The sequence below is a fragment of the Idiotropiscis lumnitzeri genome, chromosome 3, assembly GCF_059441095.1.
Source record: "Idiotropiscis lumnitzeri isolate Australia: NSW breed Sydney's pygmy pipehorse chromosome 3, RoL_Ilum_1.0, whole genome shotgun sequence".
NCBI classification, from domain to species: domain Eukaryota; kingdom Metazoa; phylum Chordata; class Actinopteri; order Syngnathiformes; family Syngnathidae; genus Idiotropiscis; species Idiotropiscis lumnitzeri.
Window position 1 is genome coordinate 18463261 of NC_142393.1, and position 26769 is coordinate 18490029.

The 26769-nt window shown below is 38.5% G+C and overlaps 1 protein-coding gene and 1 long non-coding RNA gene across 3 annotated transcripts in view; one reads left to right on the forward strand and one right to left on the reverse strand.

Annotated features, from left to right (window-relative positions):
- Nucleotides 1–2572: 2572 nt before the first annotated feature.
- LOC148340217 (uncharacterized) lies at nt 2573–5877 on the reverse strand. Its single transcript, XR_015842522.1, has 2 exons — nt 5512–5877; nt 2573–5387 (listed from the first exon to the last, which is right to left on the reverse strand). It is a non-coding gene; the product is annotated as an uncharacterized LOC148340217 (long non-coding RNA).
- casz1 (castor zinc finger 1) overlaps nt 5321–26769 on the forward strand; it is a 173853-nt gene continuing 152404 nt past the window's right edge. The window contains exons 1-2 of one of the 2 annotated variants that reach the window (XM_088290474.1): nt 5321–5572; nt 6916–6971. The gene's annotated coding sequence lies outside the window, so the exon portion shown is untranslated. Of the gene's footprint in view, nt 5573–5684; nt 5796–6915; nt 6972–26769 lie in introns of those variants that run through there. The other variant, XM_088290475.1, reaches the window with a different exon arrangement.

A 26769-nucleotide genomic window follows, 5' to 3' on the forward strand; every position in this document is an offset into this window, starting at 1 on the left:
GAAAGAAGAAAATATTTAAAACTCTTACCTGCCATTCAAGTATGAAAACACATTTTTGACCTTCATGTTAGGTCGACTGAAGTGTATGATTAAGAAGAAGAACAATTCATGCTTGGACTTTTATATATTTATTATAATTAATATTCTTAGCTCTCTTCACAGCAATGATGTGCTACACTGAGGCTAAAGGGGGGGCAGACACCCTCCCTTGCAGAACCATATTACAGTAGATCAATATTGATGTAAATATTTTTACATTGTCATTATTTACCATAGTTGGACCTATTTAACTTTGAATTGGGGACCCCTGAATTATTTTATGCTTTTCGTTTTTTTTATCCACATTCAATAAATATGACCCCCACCATGTTTTTTTTTTGTGTGTGTGTTTTTTTGACAAGCCTACTAAACGCATGGAGAAAATATATTACAAAGCCATAAAAAGGTTACAAGACGGTAATCATATCAATGCAGGTCATAATCTGTATTATATCATTCTGACATAAATATTGCTTTACCTTATGTTAAAAACAATCAAAGATGTGTATTTTTGTTGGGAGGATACAGAGCAAACAATGTGTATTTTCTAACCTTGCTCTGACCTGTGATTAGCTTTTACTGTTTTACAATTAGTGAGACTGGTGAAGGCGTCAGCAGGGCGGAGGTGGGATAGCTACGCCCTTGAGAGTGGGACTTATGAATCAGCGGCTGGCAGTAAATGGAGCGAATCATTACTGAATCAAGTGATCTGCAGAATAATCTATTGATTTTCTGGTCTTTCGTACTTCTTTATTATTCTGTATCACAGTATTGCAACATCAGGAGGAACCCACTGATGGATGGGATGCGTCTGCTGGGGCCGTGGGGGCAGGCGGGCTGCTGTTTGCTAACACAGTCAAGGGTACTGGACGTGAAATGAGCTGCTACAGAAATGTTCACTTCTGAAAATCTTAACTAAATAAAGATGAGTCATACTTTAATTAATATGTTGATATTATGTTGGGTAAAGTTGGTGCGAGGCTTCAACAAACAGATTCCGCAACAACACAGATAAGAGCAGATGGAGAATGAGAAATGAAAAAAGTCCTTAACTCTTGTTTAAAATAGACATTTTTAGATGGATAAAGGTAGATAGATGTCTAATTTCAATTTTTCCTTTTTAAATGATAGGAAGGTCAAGAATACTGACTTTTCCTTTTTTTTTTGGTCCATCCAAAAATGATTGAAAATAATGTGTACACTCTTTTATTTATGTTTTAAAGTGACAAACACACAGAGCACAAAATCAGAGGATTTGTGCACTCACGCATTATTTGCTATTGATCCTTTTCATTCTTATTATGTACAACAGGATGTATCACCGAATTGCTAATTGGGAATAATCGGTCTGTCAATAGATGGCAAGAGTGCAGAATTTAGAGAAGGGAAGTTTCAAATACAACCTATGACAACGTGCCTTGTTTCAAGGAGCCTCATGCCCACAATAATTCCCAGGGAAGTATTGATGCAAGGCAGGCAACAAAAATGTGAGGGAAAACCTGAAGACCGGTGATGTTTGTGTTTCGCACGTGGGAAGGTAAACAGAGTGGCAGAAGCACTGAATACAACACATTTGACACACTCGTTTCAAATGACAAATGGAAAAGTTGTGTTACGTATCAATTAAATGTTTGAAACGAGTCAAATGATTCAGTGATTGATTCAGTGCAAATTCACCAAGTTCGTTTACAAAACCAGAGTCGGCTACCATCTATAATTTCAATAAGCAAAATTGTTAAGGTCAAGTTATTTCGATGTGTCCACTTTATGAGCCAACTGCACGAATCCGTGCTACAATGTATTATTTTCGTGATTATGTTTTATATATTATTGTGATTATTTGATTTTTCTTTCTAGCGCTGTATTGAACAGAAAACTGATTTCTGCCCAGTAGAATTTCCAGTTTGCCATTAGTGGCATGCTGTTCTTTTCCAGAACACAATCAAATTGGAACAGAATCAACAACGCCTCTGCTGGTTATAGCCAACTTGTGTGATTTAGTAGCATTTTAAAATTCTTTGAATTAATCCATTACATATCGTGGTCATCACTAATTAATGAATGACAATGACAAATATGTGTATTAATATCTGTAGCACAACGATTTAAAGTATTTTTATCTGTTCTCGTGGCATTTCCACACAGGAGACAGTCAGAGAGATCACGGCTTGATGAAGCCTACAGAACCAGATTATCTGCAAAAGGCAGCGTGGTAATACTGAGCCCCCCAAAGTGAAACCTCTCAACACTCCGACGGTGCATGGAAATTCTGTCTGTAAAGTTTATGAACAGAATCAGTTCTAAAGGTCAGCCTTGACGGAGTTCAACCCTTACTGGAAACAAATTTGACTTGCTGCCGGCAAAACTGCAAATTTCTGACATCGGTCAAACAGGAACTGAACGGCTCATATCACAGATCAGGTAACATATAACAGGGATGGGCAACTCCTTAATTTATTAAAAAGAAAACGCGAAAAATAACAATAACTTACTAACTAAATAAATAAATAAATAAATAAATTAGAGGCATTAGTCAGTGAACTCACATTTATGAACATTCAAAACAGTGTGCATCTACCGTGGTTGACATCGAACCGCAATGTAGAAGAATAGTAAACTTCGGTCATCTGCAGCAGGTTCTTGGTGCTGCCGTTCTCTTGCATCTCGATGCATGGCAAAAATTATTATACTGTAAATGACGGGTGTGCAGAAGAGAATCTTTGCATTTAAAATGATGTACGACCACATATGCCATTTAAGCAAATTGTTGAATAAATGTTACTGGTATTTTGCAAAGCGTGCTCAACATTTCATTAGTAAACAAATAAAGAAGACAGGCAAACTGTAGACATAAGATCATGTGTCATACGAGATAAGACGGTCATTAGTGTGACACTTCAACGGGCATGTTTGCAAAGAAACAATTTAGACACAATGATAAAATAGTAGCCAAAAATCATACGTAAAAACTGTTGGACAACTTACTGCTGTGAAACTATTGCATTTCATGAGTGGGGTAATTATGCAGTTAAATGGCCAAATATTAAATAAAACTATGTTTGAATTATATTGTTAGCCTATCTGAGCACTGCTGCCAAAAACAAACCGTGTGTTGTCTAAAGTTAGCCAAGTGCTGTTGCCAAAAATAACACCCTTACGTAGAGCTACTTGTGAGCTGATGCCAATAAACAAACACAAACCATGTATTGCACAAGAAGACACCAAAGTGTTGCCAATCTAACCACGTTCTCCATAAAGCTACCTAATCATTGAGGCCAAAAACTAACCACATAGTGGTTACTGTTGCAGCCTAGACAGCTAATGACAAGTGACTCAACAACTATTGCTTATAGCTACCATTTGGTGACAAATTGTTAGGTGCACTGGTAAACGAGGATTCTGAGAGTTGCACGACTCTCATCATGCCTTACAATACTACCCCAATAAACAATTATCTTATTGCATTTCTTTAGTTCAACACCTTGTATATAAAAAAAATCAAATACTTGTACTGTAGGTCAGTGTTTCCCAAGGTTTATCGAGCCAAGGCACATATTTCACATGTGAAAACATTCTCACGGCACACCACTTAGCTCAACAATGCACAAAAGTGGCTCCACGGGATAATTATGTACCTACTGTCATCTAGTCAAAGAAAATTTGATTGTTTGCCTGTTACGATATGTGGTTGGCATAGACAATAATCAAAACTTTGTTTTTTAAATTAGAAAATTAATCAGAATCAGGATGCCTTTTATTGTCATTATACTCAGTGTACATCTGAGGATCTCTCACGGCACACTGGTTGAGAACCACTGCTTTAGGCAATCTATGGAAATTGTGTTCTATTTTTGAGAAAGATTCTGACGTGGGGGTTCAAGGAAAGCCTAAAAAAAATCTTTTTTTTTTTTCTATTTTAATTAATGCTTTTGTTGTTTCGATATAAACACCGTCAACGAGTACCTGGGGAAAATGTGCGGTAAATGGTTAAATGGCACACCCCTGGTTTAGAGTGTTCCATCAACCCACCATGCATGTTTTTGGAACGTGGGAGGAAACTGGAGTACAAGGAGGAAACCCACGCAGGTATGGGGAGAACACGGATACTTACTTTGTCTTATTTTTTTCATGGTTTATCATATTTACGTGACGAACCTATGAATAAATCTTGTTAAACTTTGTGCGAGTGATATATCATGTACTGTCCACGTGGTAAAACAAACCAGAGGGTGATTTAATTAAATAAAGTAAAGTAAATTTAATTTGGTGTAATCATCACCACCTTACATGGAAAAAAAAAATTATTCAGTACGTGATGGAAGGGCATATACGGTGCACATAGTAATGGTATTTTTTTGTGATTAGGGGGGTGGGGTACTTATTGTGGCAGCACCTGCCAGAATCTGTATCCCCCCAGTAACTTTGCCGAGGAAGAAGGGATCCTGCTCAGATTTGCCACACTTACTCAAGATGATCCAATAAGTACACAGAATAAGTCACTTGATGGGTTGGGTTAATATTTTTGTGATTAGAGGGGGGGTACTTATTCTGGCGGGTGCTGCCAAGAATCAGCATCCCCTGGTAACTTTCCTACTGCGTAAGTGGTCAGTGAATGCACCTCGAGTCCGACGCAGAACGCGAGTGACTTTATTATTTTTTTTAGTCTTTTGCTACTCTTGACTCGGCTATCAGTGGTTATAAAAAAAATAAACAAATCAGTCAATTGGAATACAATTACGTGTTCTCTAACAGGATACCACCTATCTGCATTTTGCCACTTAATTTGATCTAGCTGGAAACACCATAGGCCACTTCACTCATCCTCTCCCCGTTTCATCGTGTTTTGATCACTGAAATTCCCTTATGGTAGCTTCATTGGTTGCAAAATTTCTTTGGTCTAACGAATGCAAATGCAGGTAATTTCCCCCCAATTTCGGCGGAGTCAAACGCTTACTTTACGTGTTAAATTGTAGCGAATGGTGCGCTGAAAACCGCACCGACGAAGACTACCACTTTCATGGAAAACCTACTTTAAATTGCAGCAAATCAAAAACACAAAATCATACATTCTTCGTGCCTTTCAATGAAAACAAACGTAGTAACATCGCGCCGCCTTCAGTCAATGCATGCGCGCTCCCGCGACAGGGGATACAGATTTTTTCGGGGGTAAGTACTATAGCACGACACCGGTCCCATGATGGTGCGAGGTGGGGACCAGTTCAGTCGTCAAAGTCACGGAGAATCCAGGCCACTTTTTCCAAGCCACACCTTTGAAGCGAGAAATTCAATTAAGGACTCCTCTTCCCACTTTGAGTTGGTCTCCAGGGCACATCTTCCAAGCGACTCGTCTTTAAAGAATCTAGAAAATAACACAATAAAACGTCAAAACACCCCCTCACCTAATAGTAATAATAGTAGTGATGATGCAAATAATAATAATAATATGACAACTCCAGAAAAGGCGCCACTCACCGTCACGGCACAAGGGTTGCTTGTAGTTTCAAGTGGCAGCAGGACGACAAAGTCCACCCAGGTAAGAGTTTGGCTTTTCCTCCAACTCCTCTCTGCATGTTTCAACCCTTGAGTGGAAGTCCACGCTGACGGAGACACGCGAGTGTGCACAGCTTGTGAAGGAGGGAGGGGGGCTGTGTGGGACAACCACATCCAAACGCTTGGCCGAGGGGAGCCGCTCGCTTCACCGGCCACCGGGACTTCCAGCCGCTTGGCGACGGCGACAGAGACGACTAGAGCCGCGTGTACTGTCCTGCCTTCCCTTTCCCCCCCTCAACTGTCTCCCACCTCAAACGTATCCGCTTTCATCCCAAACTAAATACTCCCAAAGCTATAACGGCGTCAAATGGGTTGAGACACACACTTCACTGAAGTCGAGACTCGTATTGCAACTTTTATTTGTTTTCGTTCGCTCTCCGCAACACGAGTTTAACTCACGCGACTTGAGAAAAAAGTACAAGTCGACACAACGACATTTATGTAGGACATGTTTTTTTTGCATGTGACGTAGAAAAACTGCGAAAAGTTCGCTTTGGGGGCGACGCTTTTGAAAGAAACTTAGTGAAACTCGCCATAAACAAATATGCAGCCCTCATATAGCATCATTTACTGTAAAGAGAGGAACTTCTATTGTTTACGTAGGTGCATTTAATATTGAGAGCTTGAAACACGGAAGTTATGTTTTTTTTATTTAATATTTTATTTCTTTAGTTGATTTGTTCTGAATAAATCGTGAACACATTTGCTATTTTTGTGCATATTCATGATTAACTTGTGCATAAGTGGCATCGTCCCATCATTTATCGCCAATTGGAATGCGAGTAAACACTTCTCAGAAACAGACTGATTTTCATGAACGTTTACGCACCAGAGCCCACACATTGTATTTGAAATGGTTGATATGATTCTGCGCAGGTTCCTGCTCTCAGTGGCTGACAGGCAGGTTTAATGACTTCCACCTCCTCTAGGACAAACAATCTGTTTAAAAAAACGTGTACATAACTCCTGCCTGTTTGCTTAGTCGTGATCGCTACAAAACACCACCATGATTTCAGATTTAATTTCATACGCCTTTTTTTTTTTTTGTTAAAAGGTGACTTCTCTTGCTGGCGTCTTGTCTGTGTTTGTTGCTCGTCTCATGTATGAGGACGAGGACAGGAATAGATGACTGGCACTTTAAACCCAGGTCTCTCATATTCTCGCCGGATCTTCCTCCTTTGCTAATTATTGTGTTGTTTTCAGAGCAAATATGTCATATCCATGGCGACCAGGCAGGTTTATTGTCTCTCTCATGCAATAGCTCACACAAGTAATTAATTATCCTTTCCCCTCTCTCTCTTTCCCCTCCTGTCTTTGGTTAAACAGATCATTCATGGAAAGCCATCATCTTTATTAAAATGCCACAGCTAGTACAACACAAGGTAAACAATGAACATTTTTCAATTTTACTATTTCAATGTCCCTTTTTGTGCTGTGATTCATTTTATACTGTACCTGATGTGTGTACTTTAGTGATATTTCTTCATCGTGCAGCAGCTGTGATGCATCCAATCATGCATGCAGAGTAACTCCCCAACAACCCTACACACACACGCACGCACCCCTACACACAGTGCTAAACAAGGCACCTTGAAACACAAGTTTAGGCAAGAAATCATCTTGCATTTTGTGTGAATTGCGTGCAAGCGTTTGCCAGATCAAAAGGCAAAATGGCTTTTGTGGAGACTTCTATTTCATGAGGTCACCATCTGAAATGACCAGCAGCAGGTGACACTGTCGAGGACTCTCGTCCACCTGCAAGCATTGCAGCTGTGGGTTAGGGTGCACTTCTGCCCCCCCCCACCACTGCCCTGCCCCCGGTAAAATAGATATGATGAGTTGCTGAGTGCTCCTTCGGTGTGGAATGTGACGGCACGTGTCTTCTGCTGCATGGAGGTCTGTCTTGAGCTGGACACCTTCCAGCCTTCACTGTCTGACTAGTGGCGCAGGTTCTCATCTCTCTTTAGCATTGATGTGACACAGCAATATCCATCTGTCAAACATATTGCCCCTTATTTTCCTTCCTGTCTTTTGACCTCTCTCTGCCTCCCTTCCTTCATCCTTCAATGACTTAAGTGAAGTACACAGTCTTTTTTAACATCTTAACTGGTCTTTAAAACGTGTGCGACCCCACATATGATGAGGAAAACTCAGCATGTGTGTGTTTACAGCTCCTGTAGTGTGCGGTGTGCTCAAAATGATCAACACATCACACTACACACATGACGATGTCTACACCGACAGTTACCATTCTCCTTACCTATCCCAAATGTCCGTCGTAGTTTCAAGACTGCCCTGTGAGAGGCAGCATGATGTCACAGAGTATGGGAGGGGGGGGGTTGTGGGGGTGACACCTTATTAATTGCTCTGGATAATTTGTTGGTGACATCCAATATTTGGGCTTTTGCTGACTTTGATTGCAAGTGTTGAATCTACTCAAATTGGCCCAACTGTTGGTATTTAGAGTATACACATTTGCTATTTGTGCTGTTTTATTTGTGTGTATACAGTTTTTGATTTGTCTGTCTTAAGAATGTAGAAAAAAAATCTCTAGCTGTGGACACTCTCATTGTAATTGTCGTGTGATGCACTAACATTCATATTTCCTGTAACTTAATCAGTCAATGAGATGCCTCATGTCTCATAAGTACCCATCTGCATCTGTCAAGGGGTGTTTAGAATTAAACCCATGTGTATTCTGCTTCTGTTTGACCTTGGCAGTGGACCTCTGTTTTTTTTATTTATTTTTTTATGTCAAATAAGCATCAGTAATCCCAGGCACCGCTTGACAGGCTTCAAGAGCCATTAGTTTTCTTTCCCAGCTCATAAGCTTTATCAATTGCTCCTTTGTGTAATGATTTTGTATACAAATTCACACAAGCATAGACTTTGGCCTTGTTAAAATAGACTGCCATCAACACGTCCTAGCATACCAGCATGGATATACACTTTTTGTTTTTTAATTACCTCGATTGTTTTTATTTTAGCACAGAGGAAATGCCCTTTTGCATGCTTGATCACTCAGTAGAAAAATCCAATATAATGGAGGTTCAAGGTGAATTGCATTCAGTGTGTTCTGCGAATGAAGGGAATTTCTGAGGCTAAATAAATAAATCACGTAGACAAAGAGCAATATGGACATAAAATAAATATTGATTATTTGCTGCGGTTCACATCTGAAAATGGCCTTTTTGGCAATTTGTCATAGGCTTTTTCAATACTTTTGAAAATTAGGCAGGCATGAAGTTGGAGGAATGGAACAAGTGAGGGAGAAAGACGAGAGAGATTTCACAGAGTGGAGAAAGGGACATGCTGCCCCTTTCTTAGCTCATTATCATTCCTAATAAGTCTTAAGGAAAGAAGGAGCATTGAGTGTAAATGCACAGTAATCCTTCCACTGTCCAAGGTTAGTAGGGACGTCAGCACAGACGCACCGTTCCCAGCTGGCCACTTTGGGACCAGAGGAGCACAGTTAAGGATAGATGTTCAAGGAGAAAGCGAGGGCATTTAGACTCTGGGTTAAGGTTATGCCCTTCCTTCTCAATGGCAATGCACCAGCTGGCATGTAGTCAGGGCTTTAAAACACCAATTTTTGGACATATTAAGTATAAAGCCATCACATGGGATTTAGAAGCCACATTAAGGATCCAAATGGGGCAATTTTGTCTTGGGCGTAGTGTTGAACTTAAAGCAACTCCCTGCACTTTTAGTGTGGTTCAGCAGCAAGCATTAAGATAAATCGGAAGAACTTGCGACCAATTAACTCATTGAACAGATTGCCACTCACTTGCAGCAATTGTTCAACCATGTTGCTTTAATGGATATCCAATGCAGTCTTTATTTATCTTCTTTTCTAAGATCACGGTCCAATGTTCTGTCACACGTGTTTTCTACATAGGTTTGCCACTATTGTAATTTCCATGCGTATTAATCAACTCAGACGTGGGACATTAATCTTAATTCACAGTGAAAAGCGGGGATTTCTATGACCGCACTAATTAGAGCAGTGAGTGGATTTGCTGTTACCTGTCAAGTTGTGTTTTTAGAATATATCAAATCTAATTTATTTATATATATATATATATATATATATATATATATATATATATATATATATATTAGGGCTGTCAAAATTAAAGCATTATTTCAGGTGATTAATCCAAAATTTTTTAACTCAGTTTGATTTACTTAAAAAATAATTTGCATACTTTGCAAATATTGTGCCATATTAGTTGTCTTTAGCACATCTCAGAACAAAACACCGTGTTTAAGTTACCACGGGGCCTTGCAAAGCAACACTGCTGGAGTGTGGCGCTGGTGGGGAGTTTTGAGAAATGTTTCGAAAAAAATGTCTGCAAAGATGTCTCCGTTTAGATCGTATTCAAGAATCCAAGAATGCTATTAGAACAGTCTTTGAATTAAATATACTTCATATTTGGTGATTTCGCATCAATTCCAAGATTTTATTCAAGTAAATATCTGTGATAAGCTTCGCAAAAAAATAGTAGTTGAAAAATGTGATTCGTCATGATTGATCATGGAATTTTTTGTAATTAATTAGTTAAATTAATCACGTGACAGCACTATATATGTGTATATATATATATATATATATATATATATCTAATGTGTGTGTGTGTATATATATATATATATATATATATATATATATATATATATATATATATATATAATGTGTATGTGTATATATATATATATATATATGTATATGTGTGTGTGTGGGGGTGGGTGGGGGGTGTGTGTGCGTTTGTGCGTGTGGGTGGGTGTGTGTGTATACTGCCATTTCTAAAGTGTAGTTCTCTGTCTGTAAAAAGATTTCAGCAGTGACTGCGTGTTGTAAAGTTTGTTGACTTCATGGTAAATTTGTGTTCTTGTGAATGCAGAACTCTGTTATAAAAATGTTAGTTCATCCAGACTTTATTATTAAGGATCGCTCCACATTTTGGCATTCGCTACTACTGCTCCTTACTTTGGACTTTCTTGAAAAGAGTTGCCTTACTTCCTCTAAATGAATGGGACAGAAGTCACACAAATTAAATTGGAGCTGGCCGTGTGGAGTTGGAGTTAACTTTTGTCTTGAACAGTGCAATCTCAGTGCCTTTCTGTCAAGCAAGGAAGGATGAATTAGCCTCAGGGCAGATGTTAACAGACCTTTGCTCACCATTTTGTTCCTTTTTTTGTATTTATACCTACCTTTTAAAGGTTATTTCCTGCAACGTTTCAGCAGCTTTTGCTCACTCTCACCTGTCACCATGTCTGATTTAGTGCCTGAGCCGCACTCATTGCTTTGACCCAACCTCGACTGTCTCACCATTTTCTTGATCAGTTTGCATTTTGGTTGCTGCCTATTTTGCTTTATTGCTGATCCACCCTCCACCCCACCTTACTCTCCAACCACCTCCTGAGAGGCTTGGGTGGCAGAGAGCCATCACCATGGTGATCTGAACACAGATTCCCTGCGCACCGGTCCATTGTGACAGGCGTGTGTTGAGGTGAGATGGAACAAAATGTTACAGCAACAGTTTTTTTTTTTGGTGTGTTTTTGTTTTTGCCTAATTGCCCTGGGATCCAACGGCTGACAGACTGGGAGTTAGAGTAACAGTTTTTATTTTATTGTTAGTTTTTCAACTACTGAATCTGTTGAAATACAGTAGAATACACACTGTCTCACACTTATTTTTCGTATGGCAGAAAATCTTTGATTTATTTTTTGCTAAGAATGATATGGGTCATCGCTTCACAAATGTGAAACTGTTTACCAATAACAAAATAAGCTCAAGCCCCTAATTATCCTGCTGCACATGCTTCAAGAAAACCACTCAATATTCCGGCTTTGTTCAATCACACGGAACCAAACAAAGTCATGATAATGTCCCCCAGTGTGTGAATTCAGGTACCGGGCCAGAACGATGCGTTAAAAAAAGCATAAAGTGTGACGCTGTTTTTCCTTTCGCCCAAATGTTAATTGACCACTGTGACTTACTTTATTCTTATATTCAAGGTAATTACTCGCCCTTGACCATATGTCAGTACAGTTTAACACAAGAGGATTGGGAGCTATATGAAGCACAACAAAAGACCAAGATGTTTGATTAATTGTTTTGATGCCATACAAAGATTTCTGGTTCAACAAGTTTGCTCAAAACCACATTTAAGAACAAAATAATTCAAATCTCGTAATTGTTATATTTACATTGTTTTTCTTAAAACCAATTGTAATGGCAATTTAGCCTGGAGTTTTATGAAAAGAAAATTCTACTTTATTTCTATCAGTAAAATCCAGACGCAATATACACTGAAAAGAAATGTTAGTGTAATTTATTTACTTTCATCAAGTAGTTGCACAAAATAAAATTATTTGTATTCAGAACCATGTTTTTAGTAGATATACAGTCTACCTCAATGTATATATCTGTATTCAGATGATTTTATTTTGTGCAACCAATTGACAAACTAAAATTGAGCAAATTGATTTCAGTCTACTCAAAACACGCTGCGCTTACAAGGTTACATTTTGCCTACAAATCATGGCTCTGCTTCAAATAACTGGTGAGCCGTGATTGGTCATAACCGTGATGTCAATTTCAGCCGAAAGAAAGTGACAAAATGGCCTCCTCCTGAGAAGGCCAAAAATGGGTGTATTTTGCTGCTTAACTCATATTTCGCAAACACAATATTAACTAGAACGCCTCGCAAACACAATATTAACTAGAACGCCATGTTTAGACTAGTGAAGGCGCACAGAATATTTTATTGCAAACGATTTTTTGGGGTTGACCTCCCTTTTAAAGCCACAAGATTTGAAATGTACACTGTGGTTTGATGTTTTGTTTTGAGACTTCTTTCGCCTACATTTTCCACAACTTCACGAGCCTCCTAATATCCTGATTGTTACAGGCTCTTTTAGCATTCCTGCAGGTAGCAAGTAATAGCAGATACTGCAAGGCCCTTCTTGCCCAGTTTATCTCTTGTCGACTGGCTCTCGATGATCAGACAGTATTGTCCTTTGAGCTCTTGCTTCGTGTTGATTTTTACCTACCTTGATCCAACCCGCATGCCTCTGGCTACCGATCTTAGAGAGAGTAAAGGTTGTATAGATAATATGGCATTGAAGAGATGTAGCAGGTTATGCCCTCAACCCTGAAGACGATGTTGGCTGTTACCATAACAGCTACCGGGTTGCCCTCAGTTGCTAGGGTTGGAAAGGAAGTTTGACCTGTAACACAGGGCACGAGGTGGGCTTCAAACACACAACCCTAACATCTGGACTAATGTCTGGGTTTCTTGCTCTTTGGGGGCAGGGGATGCCCCATGGCTTATGACATGACGTCCAAAAGTCATCTTGGTAGCCTTGTTAAAACTTTTGTGCCTGGCACGATGCAGTGGTTACTTTATTGACGGGGAATGCAGCGTTTGTGGAAAAAAAATCCACATTTTGGGCCAATTCAGTATTAATCAGAATGCCATGTTTGGGCGAGTGAAAACAGAACATATAACTGCAAAGGATATTTTGGGGTTGACTTCTCCTTTAAGTGGTTTTACGCATCAAGTATCATTAATTTTTGTGACTGCACAATAGCTGCCAGGTGTGTTCTTGCCAAGTCTGTAAGAGCAATAAGCTCTTTCGGTCACATTAACTCCCCTCGTAGGTGCAAAGGTGTCTTTCCCGAGAGATTCTTTTATGTTTGGAGACCTCACTTGCTTTATTGATTGCGATTACCACAGCAGCAACTTGTAGTCTCAGTTTGATCTTCGCTGCCGCATGGCATCCCACTTCAGGAACACTCTTGGCAAAAAAGGAAAATAAATAGTTTAGTGTACATTAGAATACAACTTGCCAGAAGGGACTCCTTCCTTCTCTCCTATTGCAGCTGGAGCAATGAGCAAATTGATTAGGAGAACTAGAACACACCTCCTTGGCTCTTATCGCCTCATTCTTGGACAATATTGCCGCGCCACGGGACAATCTAAATATTTCAAAGGGAACCCTTGGTAAATCTCAATAAATGGCTATGGGGCAGAGCAGCTGTCTCCTGCTGAGGGTTAGTGCCAATTTTCTAAACTATGATGAAAGAAAAGTTTTGGATTATTTAACCATGCATATCCTGTGGGCCCCCATTCCAGCAGCAGACCACGGTGATGATTGCACCCTCCACACCAGGACTACTCCCTTCCCTTTGGATCTATTAGTTTGAAATCATTTGGGTGATGACTCTTTGAAAGTGGCGGCCATTCTGGGATGTCGTGTTGAAAATGCCACAAAGACCTCTCTTTTATGCACAAACTCTAATTAAAAATGGTTAACCCCTCCACATCCCCAAGCTGCACAGGGAAAGACTTGGTAGCAATTTGGTGGATAATCAAATTGCATTTTAAATAGCGCTTAAAGATGACTGGGGTTTGCTCACAGGAAGAAGCAGTGGCACAAATTAGGCTTGAATAAGATGCTATGTGCTCAGAGGAACAATACAGGAAAATTCACATCATAACATGCACTGCTCGATTTACGTTGGTTAATGACTGCAAATGATTTTATTTAAAAAGACCATCAGATTTGTTTTCATGCATGCAGGAATACTGTTTTTATTTTAATTATGAAGTGCCCCTTGCTAAGTGGCATTTTCTTTCCAACGTGTCCTTACAATTTCACCAGTTGAGGAAAAACTACTAATGAGAGATGATTTGTTAACGGTTGTAGCACCTTGGAAACATTTTACTCTTAATTTCAGATTTTCGGTCCGACAGAAATGGCAAACTGGGTGGAAAATGTTGTCAAGAGCTATGTTTGTCTGGAAAATATCTGTGCTTAGACGCTGTCCCCCCACATTTGATTTACATCATTAAGTTCTTTTCAGCCAGTCAAATTGTCTATTCACCCAGCATTCCAGTGCATAGTGATATGCCGTTTTTAGAAAACAGAAAAATGACGGGCCCAAATTGCTTCTCCTAGAATAAGCAAAAAGTTAAATTACTATGAAATAAGAGAATTGGATAAAACTTGAACTCCTCACTTATCCTCACATTGTAATGTTCCTCGTCCAACTGCATGCATCAGATTGTGGTCTTTTTGTATCACCGGGACCGCGTTTCATGTTAAATTGGCTACTGAGACAAACCATTGCAGAGATCAGAAGTACTTTGTATGCACTTCATAGCACCAAAAGTGACACTTGAATATTAAGTGTGGAGCAGAGATGGCTAGTAACAATATATTTCCTCCGTTACATGAACTTTTCAAGTATTTTTTTGGGATAAATTGTACTTGCAGTCTTAATGCCACAAACCTTTTAGTTTTACTTAAGTATTTTGGGTAACAATGAACAATATTTAACTCCCATTCCATTGAGTTGTATTCTACCCTCTACTTAGAGTTGATATTTTTATTCTATCTATTACTCAGTCCGTGTATTCGTTTTGGTTTGATAGTGAGACTTCTGAAAAGTCCACATTTCAGCCTGCAATTAGGTCGGCTGTGTTCACACCCACAACAGCTCAAACCGCCATTTTTAAATATGCCTGCTATTAGATATCAGCAGGTTTAATACCCATCTAATCAGACATAGATTGCTTGTCGCACTCGATTTATGCCAGCCATGCACATAGAGCCGCACATCTTTTGACAGAATTGCCTTTATGGTATTTTATGAATATTTGATGGATTATGGTTTTAGCTAAAGTAATATTGCTGGAGAGTATTCACATTCCAAAATATTTTTGTCTATAGTGTTTGACCTTCATGTTCTGATGAAAAGAACAATCAGTCAGAGTTTAGTTAGTTAAGTTACTCGTTGTTTGAGTAGTTTTTCACTGAGTCCTTATTCTTATTTGGAGCAACTGTACTATTACTTTACGACATCAGCAACTTTACTCACCTCTGGTTTCCAGTCATAGCCTCTTTAATCATCTAAAACCATTTGTTGGCAATAGAATCTGTAGAAGCATATTTGTTTAATTAAATGGTATCTATCCACAATCCCAGTCTTGATCCACAAATTAGGTTGCACACGACTAGATGTAAATTCCACACTTGATTACTGTATACAACAATATCCAAATAAAGTCTCTTAAAATCTTTTTTCTTTCTTTCAAATATTATTTTTTAATGTGGCTCCGCTGCATTGTATGCAAAGTGGCATTTAGATCAAGGTGAGGCTACAATTATTGAACTTAATTACCATCATAACAAAAGTTCATTTGGCTGACTAATCTCATCTAGTACAGTCACGTAGATAACATGCTAATTGTTAGGAAAATAGGTAAAAACTGGAACAAACAACTAACAAAACAACAATGTTGTGGTACTTGTATTTTTATATTTGAGAAATTCTATTTGGTAGAGACCCTCCCTCTTCTAAGTGCAATGTAGTTTCTATCGAGTCGTTCCCGAATTGGTTTGGCAAACAAAGCCCTGATTGCTGTGTTAAAGCTGTTAAAGATAATTTCCAAGTTACTCTTATTCATGTTCATCTCACTTGATGAGTGTGGCTGTATTTACAGCTCTCCCTTAAATCCATGTTTATTTCAAATGCATTTTTAAAAACATCGGTCTTCATCTAAAGATTATTTTTGACTTCTTGCACGTTTATGAAGTTTGTTGCAAAGTTAATGACACTAGTGAGGTTTAATTGATCAAGTGGGTGACTGATCATAAAATTGAAGTCAATATTTGATTGTGCCACTGTGTCTGGGATGTATGACAAGACACACAAGGATGGAAGAAAATATTTACTCTTCAGTCTCTCCTCAGTCTCCGTTCGCTATTCAGTAAATACTCAGGATTTGGAAATGAATAGACTCGACATATTTTATTGAGTCCAAGCAAAAGAGTATTAGTTAAATATGCCCAATTTTAAGTGCGCTGGGATTAAATTTATGTCTGTATCCCCAGGTCACTCTCTTGTGACTGCAAATGATGTTATTAAGTCATTTTTTATTTATAGACATTTCAGCTTACAAGACAATAGACTCGTTCTGTTTTTACACTACGGCAGCCTTTATCTTTTTAATAAAAATCCTGACTTGGTGAAAGTTTAATTAATAAGGGACTTCAAGCAAGTGAAATGAGCAAGGGAGTTCAGTCTTTAAGGGACCGCTTATTTTTCAATCTAGGCTATCCTCCAAAAAAGAAAGAAAAAAAAAACGGTCAATTAGCGCGTTAAGCTGCAGAGACAAAAACTTCATTAGTTCTAGCAAAAAGAATAATAGGTTAGAAAGGTTTAGCTCTAGCGGCAGGGCGAAAGTACTAGCGTATTTTGTGTTACGCAATTATAAGTTTCAAGATGTTATTATGTTGAGGTATATGACTTTCTTATTGTAGTTTCTAAATTTGTAAGGACACCAGTTTCTCATCTGACAAATACAACTGTTTTAAGATTAAAAGTAAAACACGATCAAAAACCACTGAGAATATCTATTCTCTGGTCTGGTTGGTTGCTTTGGTCAAAATGTTGTTGCTGAATTTCTTATATCATAAAAAACAATTTAATGTTGTAGGAAGACCTTTCCTTTTGGAAACCTTCTTGTCCATTTAGAGTTTACTGCATGCTGTGAATGCTAGTAAACGATTGGCTACCGTAGATCCGCCAATAAATTAATTATTTCCACTCCATGGTTAAGTATGTGCTACTCTTCCAAATCGAGTGCTGGTACTTGGTTATTACACTTTAATAGCCAGGTTGCCAAACTAACGATATATTACACTGTGAGCTGGCTCAGATCAGAGAAGATGAATTGGCTATTAATTAGAGTTGTTCTGAGAGGGCACCGGGGAGAGACTCCTCATAGCCTCGCAATCAACGCCAACACAGCCTCTTGCGGCTGAGCCAGTTGGGACAGGCCCGGGTCACCGAGTTTTAGTGCAAAATTCTCTGAATCTGGTTGAAGGGGAACATTTAATCATCTAGCCTCGGCCTAACCATCGTCTTGATCGCAAATGTCCAAATTGCGGTTAATAGAGAGGTGTCGCAGGCTTTTTGGCTCTTTGAGCCTCTTTAACAAAAGCCTCACGTAACCAAAGACTTTGAATCAGAACACTTCACTGGAAAGATTTGACAAGCAAAGATGATTTGTGGGGAATATTGTTTGGCTCATTTTTGCTGCGCAGCCTCTAAATTAGCCCTTTTATCACAATTAATTAGGCTTTCTTATACGAGCTGTTCCATCTTGAGCGCATCCACGTAGGATAAATAAGTCAAAGCTGTAGGATATATGTCTTTTTATTGGCTCACTTGATCTCGGACGCATCTGTATTGGGGGCTGAAGCTGTCTCTGCGGTGCGACTTTGTGGAGGACTCTCTGCCATCACTCACTTTGAATGCCTCTTTTATGGCTCGTTTTGTTAAAAAAAAACACTTTTTTTTAATGCTAGGTATAAGGAGTTATGGGCCGTCGATGCAAATGAAGGAGTTTTGACAGTTTGTTATTCATGTCATCACCTTTTTAAACACTCAAATACAATAAATTTCACCGTGATATGCCACAATGAAATTGCCACTGAATATTATTAGTTATTTTAACAAGTTCCTTGTAAATAAGCATTAAATGTTTGAACGATGGGCAGGAAGAAAAATGGCTTTGCATCAACTTATTAGATGCTATAAAAGTGGCAGTGATTTATCATGGATGTTGTGTTAGCCATCTTTTGCTTATTTTGTAAGCTTGCTTTGTCTTGATGTGCCCATTAAATATGGAAGCGCTGTTAAAAGCCTGTGGTTTCCCTGATCATGAAAATGTTAGCTCCGGACATATTTTTGTACCTGTGGTCCTTGTGGGGAGATATATAGTTTGGAAATAACATCATCAAGTTTTTATGCTTTATATTATTATATTATTTATAGTTTTAGGACTTTAGTGTTTCTATGTAATGTAACTCAAATGATCTCAAGGGGCTAAAAATTGTGAAAACAAATGGAAATTTCCATACACTGATGGCGAGCTGTCACTATCAAATATTGTATTTTAGAAATTTTTATTCTTTCAGTCACTCCAGTGATTAATCGAGTAATCGTCTCAAAGATGTAGCATTGAATTGTATTAAATCAGTTTTTATCTGATAACATAATTTATTGTTTGGTATTACTATTGTTTATTGATGAAACAATGCCCAGTAGCAATTAAGCAATACCACGCCACAGGGAGTAATATCATACTGTATATTGTCACTCATGTGATGACTCTTGTCCAATCAAATTGCTCAGTCATACTTAAAACTAACTGTTGTATTAAATACCTTTACCGAATAATGTATCATGACAGACTAGTTTAAAAAAACAATGACTTGATTTATTCATCTTGGAAAACACACACAGACACACGCACGCACACGCACACACAAAACCTAGATATTTATCTCTAACTATCTCTAATCTTGAATTTATTTGAATCAACTTTGCCAGCTTGTGTATTATGTGTCAACTCATTTGACATTGCGAAAACAAATAAAAAAGTATCGGACAATACAGTATTGCCTAATACTGCTTGGATCACACATGAATCTATTAACTACAACTTAAATAATATATTTTGTTTTCCAAAGACATAATAAAATGGATTTTTTTGCCTAAGAAAACCCATCCGACAATAAAGAATGAAGAACTAAAAACGAATTAAAAATAGCATTAAATAAAAGAGGCATACACTGTATGAAAAATATTCATACAAAGTTTGTAAAACAAAGAATGAATAATAATTCCAGGCCACTAAAGTACAGTAGCAGTAATCACAAAACAAATGTCAAAGGCAATCGCATCCTTGCATTTTAACACAAATTAGTTTCCATTTGAAGTGGCGCGGTGGATGACTGGTTAGGATGTCCGTCTCACAGTTCGGAGGGTTCGATTCCGGCCCCGACCCTCCTGTGTGGACCTTGTATGTTCTCTCTCCTATGTGTGTGTATAAGCGTGAATGGTTGTTCGTCTGCGTATACTCATCATTGAAGTTGTTGGATGAAACACACACTAATGGCATGATGTTTGTGTTGTTTTCCGATGCTGAGTGGTAACACTTTCCACAGTACGGTTCACAACTGTAGTAAGACACGACCAAGAGGCTATACCTGTATTATCCCCAAATGCCGTGGTCACTTGGACAATATGCAAGTTTACCCTCAAATTCAGTTAAAGCACAAGTGAAGTAGCACCAGTGCAACAGAGTGATTGTTAATTTTTGAAAACCTTACATGTGTTGTGCTACGGAACACAAGATAAGACTGGTTAAAGAGGAACAAGTGCATGGCTCTCACTATAACAACAACCGCATTCCGTGTATTTTGAGTCGTCTTTTCATTCAATTGTTGACATTTGTTTCTATTCATCAAAATGTCTTTTCACATGAAACCTGTTCGTGGTGCAAAAAAGGTTAGGGAACAACCCACTGGCACGAATGGTCAAACTGCAAGTTAGCAACTACACAGTTGTCATAGCATGTCACTTATTAGCGTATTTTGATGGAGTCAGTCTCTCATCGAAGGGGGCCTAATGTTGCTTTGGCAGATGACCAATACATTGTTTGATATTTATCTACATTTGGAATAGGCCAGGTTGCCAATTTAATGCTATCAAATTTCATACGTATATTTTCTAATTCTTGCTTCCATGATATGAATCAGAATTTTGCCACTCGGGAGCAAAAAATGGAATTTTGTCAATTTAACTTTTAGCGAAAATCCTGTGTTTTTTAAAATTATTATATTTCATTGCACCTTAATTAAGACTATGTTCTACTAAATTTCTTATTTTTTCAATTTATTTATTTATTTATTTATTTATTTTTACCAAAACAACCTAGAAAAGTGTGCCAGATGAGCGGGTCGGTCCAAGTGACCAAAACTGGGTTATTTTTCACCCTGCAGTTCTAAGCGTGTGCCATATATGCATCAAAACATTTACATTTTTGCTAAATTGAATACTTCAATCATTTGCAGTGGTGTACGAAAACAAAATCATACCAACTATGTCATTGTCCAAATCCTCCTGCACCTAAAAATACCGGTGCATGTTTTGTAGGACAGTTTTGGTGACCAATGGAGTAATTCATTATACTGTAAATATGACGTTCTAAACATGTTTTCATTAGTTTTTTTTTTTTTTTAAACTATCCATTTTTAAGTCAAAATCATCAGTCAGTGGATTTTTGAAGGGTTTCAATAAAGGGCAGCAACATATTTTACTACAATTTTTGAAGATTATTCCCATCCTTGCCTGATTAATCCTTTGAAGTTTTTCTCTTTTTGTTAACAACATAAAACAATTGTTTCTGATTCACCGGAGTATTTACAGTATTTTATCCTGTATTGCAAAGTAATGCTTCATTTGGATGCTATTACAAGACTGGCGAGATCATCTCCGAACAAACGTGCTTTTCTTTGGACTTTCTTGACTCCCTTGTAGATATTCAGAAGGCTATTGTGGGTCATGTAATCCACCAACCCTTTTCTGTTTGGTTGGAAGCCACAGCAGCATTACACAAATCTCAGTGCTGTCTGCGCACATCACTCTTACTGCTTAGTGTGACGTGACGGCTGCCATGTCAGCAACACGGCACATCTCTGTTTTCCCTCTCCGGAGCCCTCTGTGAGTTTTCCCTGGGGTTGGCAGAATACGAGTGCCCCCTTGTCTGACTGGCTATAACCTTGCCACCAGCTTGTGTGTGTGTCTGTACGTGTGTGTGTGCACGCGCGTGTGTGATTTCTAACTCTAAAGACTTGAACAATGATGACTCAAGCCGCGCCGAGTGCACCTCAGGGAAGATATAGTGGAAATAAAAATAACAAGTGGATTTTTGACTGCAGTCAGATGTGGGAGGAGGCATGCTGGCACTGGGCTAAAAGCCTGACTAGATTCTATCCCCCTGTCATTAGATTAGGGTGTCTAGTGTTCAGGAAGTGCTGAAAGGCACTACAGATTGTATCTGCACGAAATGCTGTCCTTACGTCCAGTGACAGTTACCAGTCTCGGCTTTTGAATTCCACAGTAGTTCTCAATTCAGTTAATCCTGTTACTGTGGTTGTTTCTCTACCGCTTCCAAATATGAAGATGGCTGCATTTGACTCTCTGTTTGAACTCATCCGTGTACCCCACATGCCTTTGACTGCAATATTCATTTTCCTGACACCAGCATATGACTCTGTAACTTGTTTGTCTTGGATCATTGTTGAGAAATGCAAGGCCTTGATACTGCTTCTTTCCGTCTGTATACTTGAGAGACCTTCATCAAACAATGCTTGGTTTTTGTTATTTCTCCTGTTGGGTGGGCTGTGTTGATGTAACTCTGTGCAACTCTCTTCAGGGGCTTCCCCCATCATCTACTTGATGTGACGATAAACATAATTAGGCCAAAATGCGGAGATGTCTGAAAGAGCCGCACAGATTTACTTGAGAATACGATGTCTGTCAGTGGCTTGCAGCACGTGCCGGTGCAAATGTGCAAGGAGCTTAAAGGATCCTGGAAAAAATGGGGTCTTCTTTGAAATGCCACAATTAATTGCTATGCATTGTCCCCAACGCATGGATGATTAAATGTGCTCCTAAACTGCCCTGATTTGTGGGGGCACCTTGCCGATTTTATTTGCCACTGTTAACATTTTCATTCGTGCATTATGCATGGTGCTGTGGGCCAAGGAAGTGCTGCAAACAAATGGCCTGAGGGATCGGCGTAAACACGGCGTGCCATAAGGGCGAGACGAGTGGTAGTTGAGCGCCGCCCCGCTTAGCCAGTCTTTACACACAAACCAGGCAGCCTCTCTGCAGCTGCCTACTGTCACTTCCATCCCACATTCAAAACTATTGGCGAGGAATTTGCAGATAGAAATTGAAAATGGAAAGACAGGAGTTGGGCTTTAATATTAATCAACACTGAATGCATGTCTGATGGAATATTTCTGTCTAATTGGGTGTGATTCATCCTCCTTCAGCAAGTATAGGCTAAGGTCACTCTCACTAGTTAAATGTGACAGCTAAAGCAATGCACTGCCGGTTCCTTTGTGTTTAGGGATTTTAGTTCGTCATTGCAATAATCAGTGACTGATGGAAGCCTTAGTGTTTTATGAAGGCACGCCAAATCACATGCGCTCCTGTTTGAACATGAAACACAGAAAAGAATGATCTGATTTCACACATTTGAGGCATATTAACTGAGTGATTAGGATTCACTTGATCATGGTTCTTGATTGTCAGAAGAGCCAGCCTGCACCCGTGCTCTACTCGAGGTGTCAGCTGACATGTAATCGGCCCAGTGTGTCTCCATCCTCTCGCCCCTTGCTGAAAATGCAAATCCAAATGCAAACGACATTTAGACTGGACAGCTCTCGATACAGCACACTCATGTAATGTCATATGCAGTAGATAGATCGTGGCCATTTTTTCCACAAGAAATAATGTTCCAGCACATGAAAATGCTCAGGTTGGCATTAACTATAAATAATGTTCTTGCCACAGTAAAGACAGACAATATTGTATTTTATGGCCTGACCTTTAAAACGTTATTGTTTTTTTTTTTTTTTTGTGATAAATTTACTCTGAACGCGGGCATTAAACACGCCTCCATAATACAACAAAACAAAACCATCTCGCTGAATTTCCAGTTCTAGTGTATCATGCTGTCTATTGGATATGGAAAGTCTGTTTTATTGGACTGAAGAGAAGTGTTAAATAGGTGGCGACCAGCTCATTAGGATGCCTTTCCGAGCGTGAAAAATGACCTTTTCCCATCTAATTGTAGTCATAGATAGTTGACGGGAACCAGAGCAATACCAGAACCTGTACATTGACAAGGATCACTGGAAACAATTAGCATTACATTTCGCTACTCAGTCTGCAAGTCGCTTTCATTAACAATTTCAGTACACATTCTTTCTTTATTCTATGTCCGATTTAATTATTCATGACAGTTATAAGGTGGAAAATGCTTTATATAATTTATAAAGTGCAATGAGCTGCATGTTAACTTATGTATCATTGTCATACATTTGCTACTGTATACGGAGTGTATGTGTGCTTTATTATTTGTCAAATACACTGTGCACTAAGGTGTGCCGTAGGTTGACTCAAGCATAGTCCAAATTTCTGCGAAGTATTGTGGTGGATTATGAAAATGGCCATTGTCTGAATGGTTTGGAAAACCATGAAGCTTGATAGGAAGGCAAAACATAAAGGGATTATGTACTGTCCAAGCATTTCACACACTGTATTTCCTCAAATTGTTGCCTGGGTGTTTATTTACTCAGCTGCAGAGATTGCCATCCAGCTTTAAGAGATGAAAGAAACCTGTGCAAGGGTGGAGCTGGACATGCTAATGGGTGGGGAACTGTTACCTGTTCAAATGGGAATAGGATATGTCATTTCTGTTCTATTCACTATTCTACAGTATATTGACCAATGTTGCTATCAATAATTTTGCACTTGCCGCACTGCTCTAAAGCAATACTGTCTTGTCTTTGAACTTTTGTTTCTATTTCATTCCAATTCACATATTCCGTTTGTCTATAAATGAACCCAAGACCTCTAGCTGCATTGGCTATGTATGGTTTCAAGGTTTCTTTTAACACATATTCCACCTATTTTGTTGTCACACTCTTAACAGGGTTCATGTTTATGAGGTAATACTGATCATCCATCAGCTATACCTGTACCTACTATCACCTGTGGTGGAATGTTAACCAAAGTGTACCGCTTGTTGGGAATGTGGCTTTTGTTAAGGTTCTACAACCACCTTGTGGAACGACCTGCTCCCCCCCACCCCCAACCCCCCTGTTGAGTCTATTAGGGGAGAGGTGTTTGTTAAAGTGGATGACACCCGTAGTGGGTATTTGACACACGGCTGGTTGAGCACAGGCCATTCCTTGAAGAAATGCATCAAAATGACATTAATTGGATCACAAAAATGGAAACATTTGCCAATGGTGGAAGGAAAAAGTGACATCTACAAAGGAAATCATTGGCACAGAAAAGGATATACAACCAACGTATGTGATTGTTGAGATCATGAGACTGTAGATTTAATGTTCATGACTATGATTTTGTGGTGTCTGGCAGTAAACCATTTATTTCATGTTTTTATTTAAATATTTACGAATAGGCAAAATGATGCCCTGCAGTCCTTTAAGAGTACGTTAGATATTATCAAACATGTTCATCAGTATTCATCGATTATTATATTTTTAAAACATTTCGTCTAATCTCATTTAATTCCATGGAAAGAACAACCGGTTTTCTTCGAACATTAACCGCTGCCGTCGCAAGATTTTTTTTCTATGACTCTGCAATGTTTTGACCAATCATTCATAGATGAAGAAAACAATTTAAGGAACGTACAAATGTGATGCACATCTGTCAAACAGCCCAAGGGTGAAAAGCAGCACATAACAAGGCAACAAATGCTGATCTGGGACTTCTCTGCAGCAAAATAAAATATGGCTCAAGTTTTCATTAAGATCCTATTGATTAGCTTTTGCTTGCAATGAATTATGGAAGACATTAAATACAAGGGAAAATATTTTTATGTCTTTGCTTAGGCCATGCCAGAGTCCCCACTTTGCCTTGTTTACCTCATGTATGTTCATCTCGACAGGCATTTGAAGTTCTCATCTAATCTCCCAACTTTTGATACAAACATTAAATATTGTCATATTTGTTGCCAAATCAAATGAAATAAAATTCTTAATAAAGTTATTAAGTCACTTCTGAGAAAGACGCGTCTCAGAACCATCCCACATCTTGATGTGCTTTAATTTCAATTAACTTCAGTCTCTCAACATTTTATTATTTTTAACAAGAATGAGACAGTTCAAAATGTGGTATAATCAAGGTTACCGCTTGGTGGTAACATGGCTATAACAAGGGTAGCTACAAAAACCTAGTGGCACGATCTGTTATTTTTCCGCATTACTCATCAGCACCACTCCTCAAATGGGATAGGGGTAACTGGAGTCTATCCCAGCCGACTTCAGTTCTTTAGTCATTGGCAGGGCATATATGCTGTAATAAACAGTTAACACACACATTCGCACGTATGGACAATTTACAGTTCAGTTGACCAAAGAAGAATACACTGGATACGGTGGGAGAAACTCTTCCAAACCCTGGGAAAACATGCAAACTCCATAGAGCTGTTCCTTGGGAGAACTGTGATCTCCAGATTGTGGCAGGAGTACTAACAACTACATTGTCAACAACAAAAACAGTGTGTTGCAAAATAATGGATAATACAGTCATTTTGTATTAATATTAAACACATTTTGAATAATTCAGAAATCTATTTAATTTGTTGTTATCTAGCACCAAATCACAATACAAGTCATTGATTAAAGGGCATTGAACTATTATTTCATTAACCGCGATGGAGAAAAATTAAAAAATGATTTTGGTAATTACCTGTGTTATTAATTTAGAACAGAAATGGTCTGAAACTTAGGTTGGGTGATAAAAGAGGCAAGCCCAAAAACAGTCATCTCCAGGGCAATGTTTGACTTAAAATGAAATGTACATTTTACGTAACATCTTGCTAGGAATTGCACAAAAGAGAAAACAGCTCACTACATTTTTTACAAATAGCCCACATGCTGGGTCTGTGATCTTTAAGTATTTACCATACCTGCTGATAATTATCATGTTCTTCCCAAAGTGGTATCCAGTATTTCAGTAATTATTATATTCAAAATTTGTTTGCCTGTTTTTCATTTTGACAGAGCATAGAATGTGCAGCACATTATGTTTAAGCAATCATCACTTTACTTTGCTTTCCTTCTTGAGTCACTGTTGGAATATGAATGTGTCTTTTTTTTATTGTTAATTTGTCTCCTTTGCCTATAAACATATGACTTAAGTCATGACTTTTGAAATGGACTTGTACATGTACAACATGTGCTACATGTTATTTAGAAAGAGAAGAACTCGGCTCTCTCTCTGTGAATTTCTGTAGCTACGTAAAAATGGTAAATTGAAATAATAATTTTAATTGATATGGCGTATTAAATTTAATTCTTGTCATGAAATGAAATTGTTCATTTACTGTCTTGAGAGAGACAAGAGACTAATTTACAGTATTATTAAAAAAATAAATAAATCTTTGCATTGTTCTGACTGCAAGCACTTTGTATGCCAGGTGTTTTCCCTCAGGTCATTTCCTCAAGACAAATGGAAACGTGCCATGTTCTTTAAACATCCT